The sequence below is a fragment of the Lepidochelys kempii genome, chromosome 1 (assembly GCF_965140285.1).
Source record: "Lepidochelys kempii isolate rLepKem1 chromosome 1, rLepKem1.hap1, whole genome shotgun sequence".
Classification (NCBI taxonomy): domain Eukaryota; kingdom Metazoa; phylum Chordata; order Testudines; family Cheloniidae; genus Lepidochelys; species Lepidochelys kempii.
In genome coordinates, this window is record NC_136380.1 from 293,866,059 (window position 1) to 293,886,325 (window position 20,267).

Here is a 20,267-nt window from a genome sequence, read left to right on the forward strand (position 1 = left end):
GTGACATCCTTCCGGGAGTTTTGGCTGGCCTGGCGAGAGCAGCGGCGTGCCTTTCCCTTGGTGTGGCGATGGTGGGATCTAGGGAAGGTGCGCGCCAAGCTCTTCTGCCGTGACTACACCCGGGGCACCAGCCGACGGAGAAATGCAGCGATAGAGCAGTTGGAACGGGGGGTCTTAGAGATGGAGAGGCATCTGGCCGCCAGCCCCGAGGACCCGTTCCTCTGCGGAGCGTGCCGGGAGAAGCGGGAGGAACTCCAGGCCCTCGTGGACCATCAGGCCCGAGGTGCCTTTGTTCAATCCCGCATCCGCCTCCTTCGGGAGGTGGATCGTGGCTCCTGTTTCTTCTACGCCCTGGAGAAAACAAGGGGGCCAAGAAACATGGCGCCGTCTTCTGCTAGAAGACAGGTGACCCCCTCACAGATCCGGTGGAGATGTGTGGGAGGGCCCGTGACTTCTACACAAGCCTTTTCTCCCGGGATCCGACCGATCCTGGTGCTTGTAGGGTGCTCTGGGAGGAACTGCCCACGGTCAGCGTGGGCGACCGAGACCAACTAGAGCTGCCTCTCACCCTGGCCGAGTTCTCGGAAGCCCTCCGTCACATGCCCACCAATAAATCTCCGGGCATGGATGGGCTGACCGTGGAGTTCTACCGCGCGTTCTGGGACATCCTTGGCCCAGACCTAGCCACTGTCTGGGCTGAGTCTTTGCAGGGCGGGGTCCTCCCTCTTTCATGCAGGCGAGCAGTGCTCGCCTTGTTGCCGAAGAAGGGGAACCTCCACGATTTACGAAACTGGCGTCCCATCTCGCTCCTTAGCACGGACTACAAAATCGAAAGCAATCTCGCTGCGGCTAGGGTCCGTGATGGCGGACGTAATCCACCCAGACCAGACCTATACTGTCCCGGGTCGCAGCATTTTTGACAACCTATTTCTAGTCCGAGACCTTTTGGAACTCGAGCGTAGAGACGGTCTGTTGTTCACCCTCCTGTCTCTTGATCAGGAGAAGGCGTTCAATAGAGTGGATCATGGGTACCTCCTGGGCACTCTGCAGGCATTTGGATTCGGACCTCAGTTTGTGAGTTTTCTCCAGGTGCTGTATGCTTCCGCAGAGTGTCTGGTTAGGCTCAACTGGACCCTGACCGAACCGGTCAGCTTTGGGCGAGGGGTATGGCAGGGGTGCCCCCTCTCGGGCCAGCTGTATGCTCTGGCGATCGAGCCCTTCCTCTGTCTCCTCCGCAGAAGGTTGACAGGATTGGTGCTGCGGGAGCCGGAGCTGCGGCTGGTCCTGTCGGCGTACCATCCGGTGGAGCGCGAGTCCATTGCTCTACCAAGGTGTTTACCTTTCTGCCACACATCCTTCTCCGCCGGAGAACTGGCAAAATTTAGAAGGTGGGGTGATAGAGAGGCTCCGGAAATGGATGAGGCTACTCCGATGTCTCTCCCTCTGAGGGAGAGCACTGGTGCTTAACCAACTAGTCCTGTCCACGCTCTGGTACCGGCTTAACACCCTGGTCCCGGCCCCAGATTTCCTGACCAACCTCCGGACATCGACTCTAGAGTTCTTTTGGTCAGGAATGCACTGGGTCCCTGTTGGGGTTCTTCATCTACCCCTGAAGGAAGGAGGGCAGGGCCTGAAGTGTCTGCACGCTCAGGTCCGTGTCTTCCGCCTCCAGGCCCTGCAGAGGCTCCTTTATAGTGCAGGTAGTTTGACGTGGAGCATATTGGCGCACGCCTTCCTGCACCGCTTCCAAGGGCTCCGATACGACTGGCACCTCTTTTATCTTTGTCTGAGAGGTTTTCCGCGAGACCTCTCCGGGCTGCTGGTCTTCTACCAGGACCTCCTCCGGACCTGGAAACTGTTTTCAACGACCAGGTCAATGGCGGCCACCGTGGGAGCAGATCTCCTCGCGGAGCCCCTGCTACACAACCCCCAGCTCCGTGTGCAGGGGGCGGAGTCCCGCTCGGTGCGCCAGAGTTTGGTCCTGGTGGAAGTCATGAGAGTCGGAGACCTCCTGGTCTATGACCAGGGAGACTGGCTGGATCCCCTGACGCTTGCTCGGCGCATGGGGCTCTCCAGACCTCATACCCCCCGGCGCGTATTTCAGGAGGTGAAGGCCGCCTTGACGCCCGCTGCTTGGGCTTATCTCAACCCCGTCCACCCTCTACCCCAGGCCCGCCGGACCTTTCAGTTGGGCCCCTACCCCGTAGATCCCAACAAACTCCTCACCCTTTCACTGTGAGCCAGCTGCATGAACTGCAGCCGGTCAGCTTCCAAATCGCGCCACGGAAATATCTATACACACTCACGCTTCACATCCTTCACGCCCACACCTTGGTGTCCCGCCCCGATACAAAGTGGCGGGACCTCCTGCCACCTTTGGAGGGTGAGCAACCCCGGTGGGCCAGCCTGTATTCCACCTTGGTCCCGAGGCCCGTCGGGGACATTAGTTGGCAGCTCCTTCACGGAGCTGTGAGTACAGGCGTGTTTTTGACGCGTTTCACCCCCATCCCGGATACTTGCCCTTTTTGCAACGTGAGGGAAACCCTGGCGCACACATATTTAGAGTGTGCCAGGCTGCAGCCCCTTTTTCGGCTCCTCACGAATATTTTATTACGCTTTTGGCTACACTTTTCCCTTCCCCTTTTTATCTACACAATCCCCATCCATGGCCCCACAAAATGGCGAGATCTTCTGGTTAACCTCCTCCTAGCCCTAGCTAAAACAGCCATTTATAAAACCAGAGAGGGGAGGTTGGCTAATGAAGCATCCTGCGATTGTAGGGCCGTTTTCCGATCCTCAGTACATTCATGTGTCCGGGCAGAGTTCCTCTGGGCGACGTCCACCGACTCCCTTGACGCCTTCGAGGAGCAGTGGGTGCTGTCCGAGGTTCTCTGCTCGGTGACCCCATCCGGTTCCCTCCGTCTGACCCTTTGATTGAGGGGAAGAGCGAGAGACCCCAGCCATTGCCGCTGTGGATACCATCATCACTGTCACCTAGGAGGGGTCCTATCACACGTGGTGTACGTCCCCCCCACCCCCAAACCGCCCACCTCGCAGCCGTGCCCATCTTGTCGGGCACTCTCAGGAGAAGAATAATTGGTGACACTGGGCGTGGCACTAGGTAACTCGAGGGGGTGGAAAACCATGAGTGTCGAGGAAGCCCCCCCGCTCTAGGCCACCAGGTAACTCAGGAGGGTGGAAGACCACGAGTGTTGAGGAAGCCCCCCGCTCTGGGCCCAGGCTAGCCTGAACACTTCTCCCTCCTGAAGGCTGCTATGTTATACCTTGTGTTTGCTTTTGTTTTGTTGCATAGTTTTGCTTTATCCTTTTTGGTGATTCCTTGTAAGTGTTACACAAATAAAATTCTTTTCTGTTTTAAAAAAAAAAAAACACTCTCCTGCCATGCTGTATCACATATCCCACCCCCCACTCAACACCATGGGGTTGGGCTACTTGGGACAAGAGGCAGTGCTGTCGTGATAGGCCATCAGCGTTGCCGTGTTGGCTTCCGGCCCTATGCTGTACCCGGAAATGGAATATCTGCGGGGATAGGAAGCACCTAGTCACTCTTGTGTTCTTCTCCTCCAAACTGCTCTCTGCTCCAACACCAATCCACTCTGCTTCAACTCCTTCCCTTGTCTGATTGAAGCAGGAGGGTTTATCAGGTGACTGACTTAAGTTGCTCTAATTAATCTATAGCAAACTTTCTTCCCTCTGCAGGGAATAAGGCTCCCTTCTAACACTCTCCTGCTGCCCTCTGGCCATGATGTATCACAAACCTTATTATTTACATCCCCCATCCCTCTTTAACTTTTTATCAGCCCTAATATTTATTTTAGTTTTGCATAGAAACTTGGAATTTTCATTGTTGCTTTTAATACACCTAATTAAATTAAATAATACATGAGAACCAAAAAGTAACACTGATTTGAAAATGCCTCTAAATAAAAATGAAACTGACCAATTCATTTTGATTGTCCAAGCAGAGAGAAACAAATAAATTAAACTTTTCCGTATCCCTGAGTTCTTATTATTAAAGTGCTTGAGCCCAGTCCTGGGGTCCTTACTCATCCCTGGTCTATACTACGAACTTATGTCAGTATAACTACATCACTCAAAGGTGTGGAAAATCCACACCCCTGACTGAGTAATGCAGTTATAACAACCAAACTCCCAATGTAGACACTGTTATGTCGATGGGAGGGCTTCTCCCGTCAACATAGCTACTGTCTCTCAGGAAGGTGGAGTACTTATGCCAATGGAAGAAACTTTCCCGTCAACATAGGTAGTGTCTTCACTAGATACTACAGCGTCACAACTGCACCAGTGCAACTGCAGCACTGCAAGTGTAGAAAAGTCCTCAGACAAACTCTGACTTTAATAGTAATTTTACCTGAAAAGGACTGGAAGAGTCAGACCCTTCAATTAAAACAAAGATACTATCTACTATGAATATAGTTATCTATACCATGGCAATCAATGTAGTATTTGAGTACTGTATGCAAAATATAATTATGAAGTTAAAAGGGGATTACAAAATACTACTGAGTTTTAAGTTGCAATATTGTCCGTGTCACTTTGGAACTGTGCAAAAAAACCAAACCCAAAAAACAAAGCTGCAACTGAATAGTGCTGTAATTTTGCAGTCTACTTGGAGCCATGTTGATCCCCGAATATTATAGAGACCAGGTGGGAGAGGTAACATCTTTTTTTGAACCAACTTCTGTTGGAGAGACAGACAAATTGTCTAGCCACACCCCATTGCTCTTCAGGTCTGGGAAAGGTACTCCCAGATTCACAGTAAATTGCAAGGTGGAACAGATTGTTTAGCATAAGTAGTTAGCACATATTGTAAGGGACCATGCACGGTAGAGTGACCCATTAACACCTTTGCAGTCATAGGACAAAGGGGGGGAGGGGTTAGTGGGTTACAGAGTGTTGTCATAAGCAATAAATCCAGTCTCTCTGTTCAGTCTATGATTGTGTTTAACTGAGTAAAGAATTTAAGTTCCTAGGCTCGTCTTTTGAATGTGAGGGTTCTCTTTGAGGGCCTGTCAATCCCCTTTTAACTTCATAATTATATTTTGCATATTCACACCCTTGGCTAGCTTCATAGTAGTTTATACTGACATCTTGCAGTGTAAACCCTGGCATAGGCTATGTCTACACTATCCAGCTTTTAGTGAAATGGCTTTGCCGCTAAAAGGAGCACAGCGTAGCCGCTGTTTGTTGGCACTGACAAAAAACTTCCATCCCCAATGAGCGGCGTTAGCATTGTCAGCAGGAGAGTGCTCCTGCCAACAAAGTGCTGTTCACACAAGTGCTTGTCATAGACAAAACTTTTGTCTTTCGGGGGCGTGTGTTTTTTTAACCTCTGAGCGACAAAAGTTTTATCTTTCACTTGCCCGTGTAGACAAAGCCATAAATCCATTAGGGGAAGAGGTTATCGTTAGGGCCCTGCCAAATTCACAGCTGTGAAATCTGATCTCTCGCGTGATATCTGGCTATTGTGGGCATGTGTTTTTTTAACCTCTCAGCGACAAAAGTTTTGTCTTTCACTTGCCCATGTAGACAAAGCCATAAATCTATTAGGGGAAGAGGTTATAGTTAGGGCCCTGCCGAATTCACAGCTGTGAAATCTGATCTCTCGCGTGCTACCTGGCTATTGTAGGGGAAGAGAGTCTGATCTCCTCTGCGCTACTTGGGGCGCCCCTGCCGGGGGCTCCTACTGCATGCCAGGCCCCAGCTTCTAGTTCTGGCCTGGTTGGGGAAGGACAGGACTTCCTCTTCCCCTGCAGGGGCTGCTCCTCCGGCCAGGTCAGACCCACTTCTTGGAACCTCCCCTGGCTGCAAGAAGCTCCGTGGCTGCGCTGACCTTCAGAGCCCAGCTCAGCTCTCAAGGCAGCACTCCCGCCAGCAGCAGCGCAGAAGTAAAGGTGGCAATCCCGTGATCCCCCTGCAATAGCTTTGCAACCTCCCCATGCCCTCTTTTGAGTCTGGATCCCCATGGTTATGACACCATGAAACTTCAGATGTAAACATCTGAAACCATGACATTTACTATTTTTAAAATCCTGTAAGGGTGAAATTGACCAAAATGGACCGTGAATTTGGTAGAGTCCCACTTACAGTAGTCAAATACTACATCGATGGATATGGTATATTCGTAGTAGATAACATCTTTTTTTTTAAATAAAAGGCCTGACTCTGCAATTCTCTTTTTGTCCTGACTGCAGAGGTGTTAATGGGCCACTCTCCCTTGAAATGTCCCTTGCTGCCTATAGCATTCGTGATTCCCCTATGAATCTAGGTCTACATTGCCTTACAGGACCCAGGAGGACGAAGGCTGTTGCTTGTGCTCCCAGTGCCCTTGCTTATTTATGAATACTGAGATGGCTACCCATGTCATTCCAGAGCCTCTGTCAATAGCAGGGAGGGGTTTTTCCAAAAGTGCCTAAATCACTTAGGAGCCCAAGTCCCATACAAAGTCAATGTAGATACTTTTGAAAATCTTGACCTATTGCCCTTTTTCATCATGCCTCGCTTGCTCTGCTGGGTATTGAACAATGAGGGCCATTTTCACATCTTATGCAAATACACCTGCATGTACTGAAAATGCAGGGGCCAACCTGGAGCCTACACTTGACTTAACAAAAGAACAGCAGACGCTTAAAGCAAAAGAAGGATCTTTCAAGGAGAGACAGGAAGAGCCATACTACTTGTCCTAGTTCAGGGACCCCAAAAGTGGGTCGCAAAATGGGGTCACCAAGGCTGGAGTTAGAGTTAATGGGGCCCAGGGCCGAAGCCCAAACTCAAGCCCCACTGCCCGGGCTAAGGTTACATGCCCCCCGCCCAGGCCAGAAGCCTCTGGGCTTCAGCTTTGGGTCCCCACCCAGGGAGATGGGGCTCAGGTGGGCTTGGTCTTCGGTCCCCCCTCCTGAGGTTGTGTAGTAATTTTTATTGTCAGAAGGGGGTCACGGTGCAATGAAGTTTGAGTACCGCTGATCTAAGCCTTCCAAAATTAAGGATCTAGACCCAGATCCGCAATTAAACCTGAGGCTTCAAGTGTGTCAATATGATCCTACACCACAAGTGTTCGTTTTCAGCCTGGTACTCAGCACTATGTACAGAACACCAGCTATTTAAACTTTTCATTTATTAACATACTTTTAAAATCTGTTAGTATGCTACAATCACCAAAGCATGGGGCATTGAAATCTTCATTACGCGACATTGGTTCTGCCATGGGTATCACAGCAAAAACTTAATTTAAGCAGCCTTAATGGCAGTTGCTCAGAAACAAAGCAGTTTCTAATTTAAACATGTGTCAATCACACAGAAAAAACTATTTCCTGTCCAGTTAAGAACAAACAAAACATCCTGCCTCTCCCCCGCAAAAATCTAAATTATATCAGTGATTCTCAGTACAGAAGCAATAAGGAGGATCAATAAAAAAGTGTAATGCAAGTTTCACAACATTATAATTAACTGTCTTACTTTTGCATAGTGTTCTGATAACCATTGAAGTTACCCATATTTTCAGTTTTATATTTTGATACATTTACAGCTAGCTCCTCAGCTGGTGTAATTCAGCACACTTTTATTGACCTCAAAGGAGCTGTGTTATATTACCTGAGGAGCTGGCTCTTAGGCCCTACTCCTGCACTAGAGAAGTCAATGGGAGATTCAGCATCAGGCTTTCTGTCTCTAAACTGAAAAGGAGTACTTGTGGCACCTTATAGACTAACCAATTTATTTGAGCATGAGCTTTCGTGAGCTACAGCTCACGTAGCTCACGAAAGCTCATGCTCAAATAAATTGGTTAGTCTATAAGGTGCCACAAGTACTCCTTTTCTTTTTGCGAATACAGACTAACACGGCTGTTACTCTGAAACCTGTCTCTAAACTGTTATAATATGGATTTCACAAAGACAACCCTAACAATCATCAATTTATCTTCATGAAAAACTCAGTCAACATTTTGCCTTAAATTGTGTGTAAACAGCTATTTGAAAATTACTGGTGCATTAGCTATTAGCAAAAAAAATTAATTACTTTTGTACATAATGAATAAAAAGTTGAAAACTGCTGTCACACGTGCTTCACTCAAAACCAGTCTATTAATTTTAAAATGCCTGGAGCTAAAACTAGTGGTGGGAGACAATGTCATTAAAACAGACTCTCATATTGTTTGCTTTCAAGAAACTTATAGTCCCTTATTTTAAAAGTTTTAAATGAACTGAATGTGTAACTGCCCAATGTTGCTCAGTGTCCTGCATTTCACTCGCTGTTTCTGTTTTACTGTGTTTTGTATTCTGTTTTATGCCAGAGACAGATTTTATTATTGCTGTCTGCCCAAAACCCTCATAAAAATAAAGATGCTTATCTCAAGAGCCCGTCCCAGTAAGACCTTTTAAGTGAATATGTTAAAATGATTGTTTGCAGCATAGGTCCAATAAAAGATATTACCTATCTTGTCTCTTTAAAATGTTTGCACACTTTGAAGATGTACAGAGTTGATCCTCTTTGCCATCCTTGATTCTGGTCTTCCCTTCTCCACACTTGCACAAAAATCATCTGCCTGATTCAACCATGTCCAAATCTTTTTACTGGCCCCTCTCAGCTTTTCCACAGTAGATGAAAGCTCACTCCTGCCTCTGTAACTTATTTCTGTGTCCACTAATTCTGAAGCCCCTTTCCTGACCATATCTGCAGTGCTATTTCCCTTTTTTTTCAAGTTCCTCTTCACAAGACTCATCTTCGATAAACACTTTCTCTTCACAGAAATAGTAACAAAATATACAAAGAAAAGTGTCTGAACAAGGAATGTGTGAGTGCCATCACTCAACCATGCTATTTTTTGTTATAACTCTTTCGGACAGGATCCTTGTCTTCATACTTGTCTTTACAGTGGTGTTATATAAGGAAATAATCATAATACTTTAGTATTACACAATATTCTGTATAACACTGGCTTGTTACCTTTAATTGTTCAGTTAGTTTCAAACTACTAGATAAATCCATGCAAGTTATCTATTATCAGTAAGCAAAGGTAAAAGAAAATAGAAAGTGATACATTACCTGGAAGAGGGCTGCTGTCCAAGCTAATAATCTAGTCTTGATTGCTATAGGGACTTCAGATAGTCTGAGCATTTAAAGACTCTTTGTAGTCCTGATTGGTTTATGACAACATAATGTTTTTATTGTTTATTTCTAACAACCAATAGCCAAAGGAACAGGCATCTCAAATTACATACATGTATGAAGTTATGGTGCTTCCGTCTCGATACTTTTTCATAAGAGGGAAAGTTACACAGTAAAACTGTTGTTCTTCCCTAATACTTATACAAGTCCACCTAGGATCTCTCATAAAGCTTCTTCATCTACTATAGAGGATTTTTCTGATTGTCACCGTGTATCTTAAAATTTATGAAAATCTACCTTTTATAAATTCTTCATGTTGCATGAACAGCAATAGTTTTAAAAACATGTGGAAAAAATTCAGACAAGAATCCAACATGAACGCCCACATCTAGGGGCAACTAGGGTTTTCAGTCTATTGATAATGTTAATAGGAGTTCCACACACAGAGCTCATGGGTCTTTTATGTCATTTAAGAAGAAGTACAATGAGTGAAAATCATCACTAGTTATTATTTCAGTTGACAGATCAAACAAACACTAAAGCCAACTATGCAGTAAATATCACATGCATACTCTTGAAAACATGAAATAGACATTCATATTGCAATAACCATGTTACCAAAATGTATTTTTTTCTGATGTACATGAAATTATCCAGCAATTAACTATAAATATGGATTTATATTTCACAGATTTCTTTAGTCAGATTAATTCACAGACATACTAAGTTTTCACAGACATTTCACATTAGGTTTTATAATATAATTAGAACATTATATGTGTTAATAACCACTATTATCTGCTGCGTTAATTAAAAAGATATCTTCCCACATGTATACTACAGATTTTGCTTTAGAGCTGCATGGTTTTTATTTTATTTTATTTTATTTTATTTCCAAAAACTCTCAGTTTTGAAGATGGTTGAAATCTAATCATTTTGAATATATGTGGGAAAATGAATGAATGCATAAGAGGCAAAAATCTATCCAAAACAAGTTACAACTTTTCACCCTTTAGCCCCATGTAAAAATGCATTCACCATTTTCACACAGAAGGATTTTTCCCTTTTTGATTGCAAAAATTACCACATTTTTTCTGTGAAAAATAGAAAAATAAAGAAAAAAGATTAAATGGTTTTTAATGTCATGAGATCAGTGAAAATGCTGTTTTTCACAGTCCTCTATGTGCATTTGACTCAGCATACAATAAGAATGACTCAGTGCTGAAAGAGTTGACATTACATGTCTAAATGACATGGAAAACAAATTCTGTAGCCTAAGGTACAGAAATAAATTGAAACCTAAACTTGCCCTAAATATTCACTGTACAACTGATATTAATACCTCCAAGGTTTCACACCATCAACTACTTTGATATGTGAATTTCGCCAGTGTCTGAAACAGATTTTATAAAAAAACTTCCCATTTTGCTCTGCCCAGCACTTTTTGAAAGTTCACAGGGTAAGAAGCAATTTTCACTATGAATTAAATCTATCTGAAAATAACAATTAGTTACAATCGGCATTTCTAAGCCTGGTGGTTATCTTGCTAAAACACTGAAATTAGTTATGGGACTAGTATGTGCAAACCCAATATAAGAGTTTGTTTAAATAAAGAAATCGTTTTTTTCCTCCTGTTTAAGACTTGTTTAATAATGAGAAAATATAATCATTTAATTAATCTCTGTGACGTCTGAAAGTTTAATTTGTATCTGACCTGGTTCCTTTAGGAGGGATGAAGTGTACTTGAAGATAAAGGGGAATAGTGATAGGTAAGCCTCAGTTACCAAAGAAGTAGAAAGGATCCGGTAGAAGGGTGTTCAACTCTCTGCTGAACACCACAGCAGGAGGGGATTATGTTTGCTGACATAAGTACATAAGGAAGAGGGCAGAGAGGTGGTAAACACAAAACACAGAGGGGTGGTAAACACAAGTTGTTGAACTCTGACACAGCAGGAACGATAGCCTATTTCCTTTTTTTTGGTCAGAAATAGAAAACAGGCTATTTTTCCTGCTGGATTCTCTGTCACAGTTCAACAACTTCTGTTTATATCTGTGAATATCCTTTCCTATATATTTGTGTCAGCAAACATAATCCCCTCCTGCAGTGGCCTTCAGTAGAGGGTTACACGTCCTTTCACAGGATCCCTACTTGCTGTCTTTATTTTTATTTTATTTTTTGTTGGGCAGGTAGGGGGATCAGGGGGAGAGAAAATAGGGCCTTCATCTGAAGATTTCCACGTCCATAAAAGGTAAACGTGGGGTGAGGGAGTAGCTGCAGGCACCACCCTTGAAGGTGAGCCTGATGCCCACAGAAGGAAGCAAAAAGCAGAAGCAGGCCTCCTCTGAAGGAAGAGAACAACCTCATGATAAGGTCAGCAAAAGCAAGACTAGGAAGGACGAGGTGAGTCACTGGAAGGGGGGGTACTGAGAGGGACAGCCAGTTGGAGAAGTCATAGTGGGAGACAGACAGAGACTCGAGAAAGAAGTGGAGGTGGTGTCCGGGAGATCATGAGAAATCTTTAAATAAGTTTCCAGTAAATATTCAGACTTTCAGAAACTCAGCTGAACCTCCCAACCAGATGAGGTTCACTTCTCACTACTATCTGTTCTATACAATTCATGATTTATTCATAGATACTATTAATTTTCAGACTGTGGTGCTCAGAGCTGACATATTAGTTCCTTTATTCTTATTTTCCCATATCATATCCTTCTGTCACAATCCAGCTATGTCACTAATAAGATAACTAATCGTCATAATACATTACAGCAGGAGTGGCAGCTGTATACTAACTATACTTAATGCTGTATAATCATTTATGTTCTAACTACCTGCTTTTGGACACGCACAATTTTCTTTTGGGCTGATTCTTTTCAAACTTGTTTTCTGCTTTAAGATTTATTTATTTATTTTAAGTTTAAACAGAATCAGTATAGCCCTGTTGATGTGAAAGGAGAGTGAATATTTTCTACAATAAACATATTCTTATGACTTTCTTTGAAGCAAACCCACAGTCACATTGGCATGGTGTTGAAAGCTGAAATTTGGCATAGGAATAGCATTCTCATGTGCTGCAGAGAAAATTTATTTCAATTTGACCGAGTTATGAGCCTTTGAAAATCACATGCAGCACAGTACATTGTGTTCAGGATTTTGTTTTGCTATGCTTGTAAAATGTGCAACTCAGGAAGTCTGCAATTTGTATATCTGTCCAGCTAATTTTAGCTATGTCATGGAAAGTATATAGATGCTGTGTATAGGCTGGGTCCTGCTTTCTACTAATATGGTAGCCATCTAGCTTTACTAATGCAAGTACTCTTGAAAACTGAATTTTATGTACTCTTTGGTAAACACAAATTTTGATTGTCTAGTTAACCAACAACAGCAGAAATTTCTAATTTTAGACTTGTAAATACAATTCAAAATTCACACTGTTTGCTATACTGTATAAGTCATCCAAGAGGGCAACAATCAGACCCTTGAACAATAACCATTGCCTTATGTAATGGCATGTACATGGAATATTCACAATGAACTGCTCACAACTGACTCGCAATACAAGAATTATTTGGTGAAGACACATTTTTAACAACAAATTCAAGAATCCCTTAGTTTATTCTTTCTCAGAAAAAGAGGTAAAATTCATCCAATCAAATGTTCATTATGAATTATTTTACCAGTTCTAACATTTAGGAATGAAGATAACAGCAGAGTCTTTGTCTACACTAGCACTTTTGTTGGCAAAAGTTTTGTCGATCACGGGTGTGATTGACACAAATTTCACCGTCAGATGGGCTGGTGTGGACAGTGCTATGTCGGCAGGAGACATTCTCCCATCGACAGAGCTACTGCCACTCATTGGGGGTGGTTCAATTATGCCGATGGGAGAACTCTCTGCCACCCAGCATAGAGCAGCTAGACGGGAGACCTTACAGCAGAGCAGAGGCAGCGGTACAGCTGTGACACTGTAAGTCTGTAGGGTAGAAATAGCCTGAGATGCCAAGTCCAAATAATAAGATCTGACAGGGGGTGGGACATCACTCAACAACAATATGTTTGAGTGTGTTGCATATGAGAAAAATTTAAGTCTGAAAATTAAACAATATGTCATATTTCTTAGTGTTGTGTGCCCTGGCCCTTATGCATTGTGTTGTGTTGCACTGGGGTGCAAAGACAAAGAATCTTGTATAGCCCATATAAAGACCAGACAGAATTACAGCACCTGGGTCCTGAAGAGGCAAAGAGAGTTTCTTCATCTGCACAGTGCCCCCAAAGGAACAGGAAATAATGGGGAAGCAGCTGGGCAATAGCTTTGACCCCCTCACTCTACAGCTCGCCAGACTGACCAACCACATGGGAGGGGTAAACTACAGCCCACAGACAGAGGAATTAGTGGGTACACTACCTAAGGAGATTCCTCATGACTCCCTGCAATTGATCCCTCAGTATCCCCCAGCTGAACCTAAACCAGCTGCCAATGTCTCTGATCCCCCAACCAACAATGTACCACCATTTCCCCACAAATCCCTAGAATCAACCCCACCTCTGCTCAAGCCTCTGCCACTGGTACTCCTGTCGCCCACCTTTCTCTCTTCACTTTTGTCTCACAATCTCACCCACCCTGAGATGCTGGCTGCCTCATCTCCCCCTACTAAAACTGTCGCCATCCAGCCAGTGCCTCAACGGCACAGCACCACACGAAGTCCATGCTAAACAGAGACTCCTGTACAACTGAATGTGAAGCCCTGATCACCACAAGACTCCATGGCAGATGACTCCGCTACAGCTCTACTTCTCCCTCAGTCTTCCCAATTTTTCATCTTTTAATGAACTTTTCTCTTTTAAAGTTATCCAGATGAACAGATTCCCTAAAGCCCAACTATAAACAAACACAAACAAAGTGCTTTCTTAGTCATTTTGAGATGACCTCATAGATGTAACTCTATTAGGGCAGAGCTAAAGGTGTGGTTGTTATCTGAATGTAAGCCAATGCCTCAACTGAAAAGGGAAGCCATAAAACTCTAAATTTCTAACTTATTTTCTAAACAGTGTAATTCTTGCAAAGTAGCATACACTCAGGCCATTGATATGTGTCCACAACTTTTCTAGTCTATTCAGTCCTTTTTGGATTCTTTTACCACCACCATTGTAACAGAGCTCTTTCATTTCACTTTAACTGAGAGAGAGAGAGAGAAAGTGTAAATATCTTTCTTAGCTCAAAGTTCAGATTGTGTATTTGAGTATTATTCTGAGGAACTGAATGTGTTCCCTGGACATGATTGCATATTAGAAAGGAAAGGGTGTTTGCTATGGAAGCAAGGAGACAGTGAGCACATTTGGGCCCTGTGACAGAGTGTACCAACCCCACACTGATGAGGTGAGGGTTAAGGAGTTGCTCCAGATGGAGTGAGGGTTCAAAATGGAGCAACTCAGCTCAATCTGGGCTGACTAAGCAGGAGAGAAGGTGGGTGCTGCAGCCTTCTGCAGAGGAGCTGCTGGGGCTTCCATGAGCTGGGACTAGGCCTCACAGTCAAGCTGCTGCAGATCCTTCAGCCATGGATGCCAAACTGCCACAGAAAGAGGGAAACCATCCAGACAGTGGCCCCAAAGAACTCCAAGGGGGACCCCAAGACAGACCAGTGATACCAGAAGAGGATCTGAAGCTGGGATAGGAAGTAGCCCAGACAGCAGAGGTAGGGGTGCCCATCTCCTGTGCTGTGCAATTTGAATTATTGTTTCTTTGAGCCCTGGGTTGGAACTTGGTAAAGCAGAGGGGGCTGGGTTCCCCTTCCCCTGGCCACTGGGTGACACAGCTGCTGAATCCTACTGCTGGGTTAAGCAGCCACTGACTCTTGCTACTGGTTGACACAGTCCAGACTAGAGTATAGCCACTAGATCAGCGGTTCTCAACCAGAGGGTCTACGGCCTCCTGGGGGTCCGTGAGCCTTTTCAAGGGGGCCGTGGGGCCCCGCGTCTGAAGCCTAATGATCGGTGCCCCCGCAGGGCTGAAACCAGGAGGTGCGGGGCTGAAGACCTGATCCCCAGGGGTTCACCTAGGGAGGTGGTGAAATCTCCATCCTTAGAGGTTTTTAAGGCCCAGTTTGACAAAGCCTTGGCTGGGATGATTTAGTTGGAGTTGGTCCTGCTTTGAGCAGAGGGTTGGACTAGATGACCTCGTGAAGTCTCTTCCAACCCTGATATTCTATGATTCTATGAAGCCATGATCCCCAGTGTCCCCTGTAAGGCTGAAGCTGGGAGGCGTGGGGCTGAAACCCCAATCCCCGATGCCCCCATGGGGTTGAACCCTGATCCCTGGTGCCCCCTGCGGGGCTGAAACTGGGTGGTGCAGGGCTGAACCCCTGAGCCCCAAGCCCTGGTGCTCCCTGTGGGGCAGAAGCCCTGAGCCCATGGGCAGAGTTGGGGACATGCAGGGCATTGCCTCCCACCCCCGAAACTGTAGTGCAAGATCACGGCAGTCCCAGGGGCAGCTCCATGCCTCCCCCCTCATCTCCTCTCCCCGCCCTCTGGCCAGGTCAGAGGCAGGAAGCCGGAGCCGGGCAGTGCGGGGCAGCTGCTGCTCTGGTTGGTGCCATGGAGCAGCCAACAGCAGCGTTCCTTCCTCTCCTGCTGGGGCACCAGGTTGAAGCTGCTCCTCAGCTCCAAGCCCACTTTGCTGCCACAGAGGAAGCCGGTAAGAGCGCCCCAGGCAGGGAGACCCGGCTCTGTGGCTGGCACACCCCTCCGGAAACAGGGACTGCAGGGGAGTCCTCCCAGCATACAGCCCCTAATACCCTCTCCCTACACCCTGAGCTATGCCCTCTGTGCACCCTGAGCTACCCCCTGCCCACACACAGCACCTAGCCACCCCCCTCCCTGCACCCTGAGCTACCCCCTGCTGGAACACAGCCCCTAGCCACCTCTGTCCCTGCACCCACAGACACCCCCTGTGTGCACACAGCCCCAGCTACCTCCTCCCTGCAAGTTGAGCTACCCCCCTGCCCACACACAGCCCCTAGGTACCCCATCCTTGCACCCTAAGCTGTTTTCAAACTTTTTGAGCTAAGCTCCCCACCTTTGAGTTATAATTTTTGGTTACATCTCCCCCCATCCCCCGCAACCCAGGTAGCCTGCTGAGGTGAGTCAGGGGTTGGAGGTGGCACTCCCTCCCTGGACCCCGCCATGTGGAGGTGGCTCAAGCCCCGCTGGCCCCTACCCCCCACAAATAGAAGTCAAACTATGCCTATGCCCAAGACCCATGCCCTGAGACCCTCTCCCCACCCGCGCCGGGCCCTGGAGTTTGTATAGCATGTTGAGGGGGGGGCTTAGAGAGAAAAAGGTTGAGAATCCCTGCACTAGATGGTGTTAATGCTGGCCTTGGACTCAAAACCTCCTTTGGCTGGCACTGTGATGTGTGGGTGGTAGAGGGAGGTGAATTGAAATTTTGAGATTGGGTGGGATGTTAACACTGTCTTTACTGGCAACCTCCTTGGTTGTTAATGGCTGTGTTGTTCTGAAATTCACTTCAGCATCCTTAAAGATAAGTGAGCAAGGTTTATGGGTGTGAATTTATTTATTTGTTAAGCACTAACACTATTCTCAGCCCTGTACAGCACATGTAAGAGAGATGGTCCCTAGCCCCAGAATCTTACAATCTAAACTGAGATATCTGAATCTAAATAGCTTACAGCCTTGTGTTTGTGGGAGGCAGTGTCAAATTTTTCCAGAGAAGTTTGATTTGATTTGATTTGATTAAGGTAGATAGTAAAAAAAAATGTAAATGGACACTACACTAAGAGCTAGGGCTTCATTTTGATATGTTTTAAACATATAAGTCTAATGATGCTGCAGAATATTTGGAAATTGAAATAGTGACTTTGTTTATAGACAGGTGCCTGATTTACCCCATAGTCATAAAGAGGTAGGTTTCAATTTCTATCCACTGTGTCTACAAGGGCAAAGCACCAACTCCCAGAGAACTATGGTTGACTATAGGTTCCAGGCCAAAAACTTTTCTTCCCAGCCCAGCTTCTCCTAATTTCTGGAGTGTGCCAGTCTCTTCCAAGCCATCCAGTGGAAAAGGGGTTTCAGGCAGCTTGAGCTATTGATTCATCGTAGGGTTATGACCAAGGCGTCCAGGGTGGCAGAAATCAGAAAGTCAATGAATGTGATGCTGGATTGACCCAAAATTAGAAGCAAATCCACCTTAGGACCCATGTAAAATAAATGTCCTGTCTTCACTTTCAAGGCTCTCTACCATTTAGTTCCTCCCTTTCTCTCTTCTCGTATCACTCTGCTTACTCCCAATGAAAATGTCAACAATACACTAACCTGGAACAAAGAATCACCAATGCCTTGAAGGAAACAAAATTTCAAACACATTTTAACAAGTCCCTCTCTCTTTAGGTCAAGCAACAGTTCTTCAGGTCTATTTCTTGGCAGGAAAATACAGTCAATTTTTCTCCCCAGAAGCATCAAAATAAACCGTTCAAGTAGGTGGGGAAATAAACAGGGGGATTCCCTTATGATAGAGTCAAAGGAGCAGTTTTGGGTCACCCTTGGTCCAGAGTTTAACCAAATACAAAAAATGTTCCCTTCTCTGTAGGGTTCAGCTAAACAATTCCGGTCCATCCTTTCGGGAAAACAAATATGAAGAGTCCTCTTCTCAGCGAGGTGACAGAAATAAACACACAGTTAATGAATCTAGGTAGGGATCAACTAAACAATTCAAATTCTCCTCTGTAACAGTGGCAATAACCAACAGACCAACAATCTCAGCTATGTGGCTCTACGAAACACAGTCGTCTCTGCTTAGACTGGAAGAATAATCACCTCCTCGCTTGCTGGAGCCCTTAACTCTTATGGGACTAGTATTATTACTGAGCCCCAGCTGAAGAGCCATCCTTCAAAATCTGACAGCAGATGTGGTCACTGTGAGGAGTGGAAGAAGGAGAATCTCTTCGCTTATCCCATACTGAAGGGATTTAACCTCTTCAGTGTCCTACAAGGCACACACACATCCCATCACATTCCCACTCACTCTTCCTTTCCGTCACACAAGCCTCTATCTCTCATCTTCACTCTTGCTCCATGCTGCCCCTATGTGCGGAACCACTTCCCTTTCCTTGTACATCATGGCCCAAATCCTTTCCAATGCACAAAACCTAACTACATTAACTTTGCACAGGGATGTTCCACAAGAACCAAAGGGTATCCTTCCATCTAGCAGAAATATTCCACTACTGTTACTGTATTCTGTGTACTTTAATAGCATCCTATTTGGGGGACAGTAGTGGCCAGTTGATCTGATCACTCCAGCCGCTTCATGCCCCAAACCTCTCTGGGCTACAGTGGACAGACCACCCAGACAGAGCACAGCTCTGTGGCAAAAGAGAGTGCAGACCTACTGCACTGATTCTTTGTGGCATTCCCTAGACCCCACCATGATTGCTTACAATGCCTTTTAGGTAAGACGAGTAGGGCACAACAACCATCCTCTCCTCATTCAAATATTTCATTAAAACATACTTCTTATGTGAAAACATTCAATGTTAGTCCATCAGTGGGGGGTCAGAGAAAGAAAGGAACAAAAAAATACCTGCACTGCTTCGAGATTGGACGCCAGTCTCTGGATATCTAGTCTGTAATGTGTCTCAACTGTACTGTGTATTCAGCTCAAGCGGTACAGAACTGTGCTTTGAACCTCTGGTACACTACTTACAAATACAGTACATAAATTCTAGAATACGGTATATTATTGCAGGTTTCAGAGTAGCAGCCATGTTAATCTGTATCCGCAAAAAGAAAAGGAGTACTTGTGGCACCTTAGAGACTAACAAATTTATTTGAGCATAAGCTTTTGTGAGCTACAGCTCACTTCATCAGATGCACGTAGTGGAAAATACAGGGGGGAGATTTTATATACACAGAGAACATGAAACAATGAGTGTGACCGTACACACTGTAACAAGAGTGATCAGGTAAAGTGAGCTATTACCAGCAGGAGAGCGGGGAGGCGGGGGGGGGGGGGAACCTTTTGTAGTGATAATCAAGGTGAGCCATTTCCAGCAGTTGACAAGAATGTGTGAGGAACAGTGGGGCGGGGGGGGGGGAATAAACATGGAGAAATAGTTTTACTTTGCAAACTGGATTCAATTAACTTACGCTTGAATAAAGACTGGGAGTGCATGTGTCATTACACAAAGTCAAACTATTCATGTGCCCCCCCTCCGAATTGTCCACCCCACAGCTTGTCCCTTTCTACCTGACCCCAACTCCTGTTAATCACCTGCCACCGCCCCCGCTGGGTCATCGGCAATGGAGGGCACCGGGGTGACCTCCACTGCTGCCATGCCCATCGCCTCCCCAGACTCTAGGGAAGCCCCCCCCCCCCCCCCGCCAGCAGGAAAGGCCAGGGCAAGAAGAAGGGGAAGGGCCCTGCCAAAACCACCGGGCCCTCCATGGCAGGGGCCAACCCACTGCTGCAGCCCCACCACCAACCACGGCGTCCTCCCCCGCGCCCCCTCCACCAGCTCTGAGGATGTCCCTCCCTCAGCCCCCAGGACGTATGCCTGGGCAGCAGCAGCCCCCCCTCTCCCACCCACCGCCTCCGCCACCATCAATAGCGGCCAGGGCCCCTTTCCCACCATGACAAGGAAGCATGGTGTCTGATGCCTCCTGGTGCCCGCCTCGCCCCACGTGGAGACCTACATGCAGGCGTTGGCAAGGGTGGTGGGGCCCTCGGCCATTGTGGCAGCCTCCGAAATATACGGGAAGGTTGTTTTCTTCTTAGCATCGGAGGCTGCCGCCCAGGAAGCGGTGGAGAAGGGCCTGGCGGTGGGGGGGGTGTTTGTCCCCATAGAGCCGTGGCGGACCTAGCCGTCTGCCTGGTCCTGACCTCTGTCCCTCCTTTTCTCCCCAGTGCTGCCCTGCTACCTGCCCTTTCCACCCTGGGGAAACCTGTTTCTGTTATCAGCCCTCTCCCGTTGGGCTGCAAGGACCCCACCCTCTGTCACATTTTTTCCTTCCGCCGGCAAGTGCAACTTTTGGTGCGTGACAGAGTGGAGCTCGAAGGGTCCTTCCTAGCCCCCCACCAGGGGGCCCGTTACCGGGTGTACTTTTCCAC

General features: G+C 46.4%; 1 protein-coding gene across 3 annotated transcripts in view; it reads right to left on the reverse strand.

Moving 5' to 3' along the window:
* The window catches only part of SLC16A7 (solute carrier family 16 member 7), a 148,123-nt gene that overhangs the window by 117,763 nt on the left and 10,093 nt on the right, over nt 1–20,267 (reverse strand). Inside the window, exon 1 of one of the 3 annotated variants that reach the window (XM_073327957.1) lies at nt 9,082–9,117. The exons of the other annotated variants lie outside the window; for them this stretch is intronic. The gene's annotated coding sequence lies outside the window, so the exon portion shown is untranslated. Of the gene's footprint in view, nt 1–9,081; nt 9,118–20,267 lie in introns of those variants that run through there. 3 annotated transcript variants of the gene reach the window in all.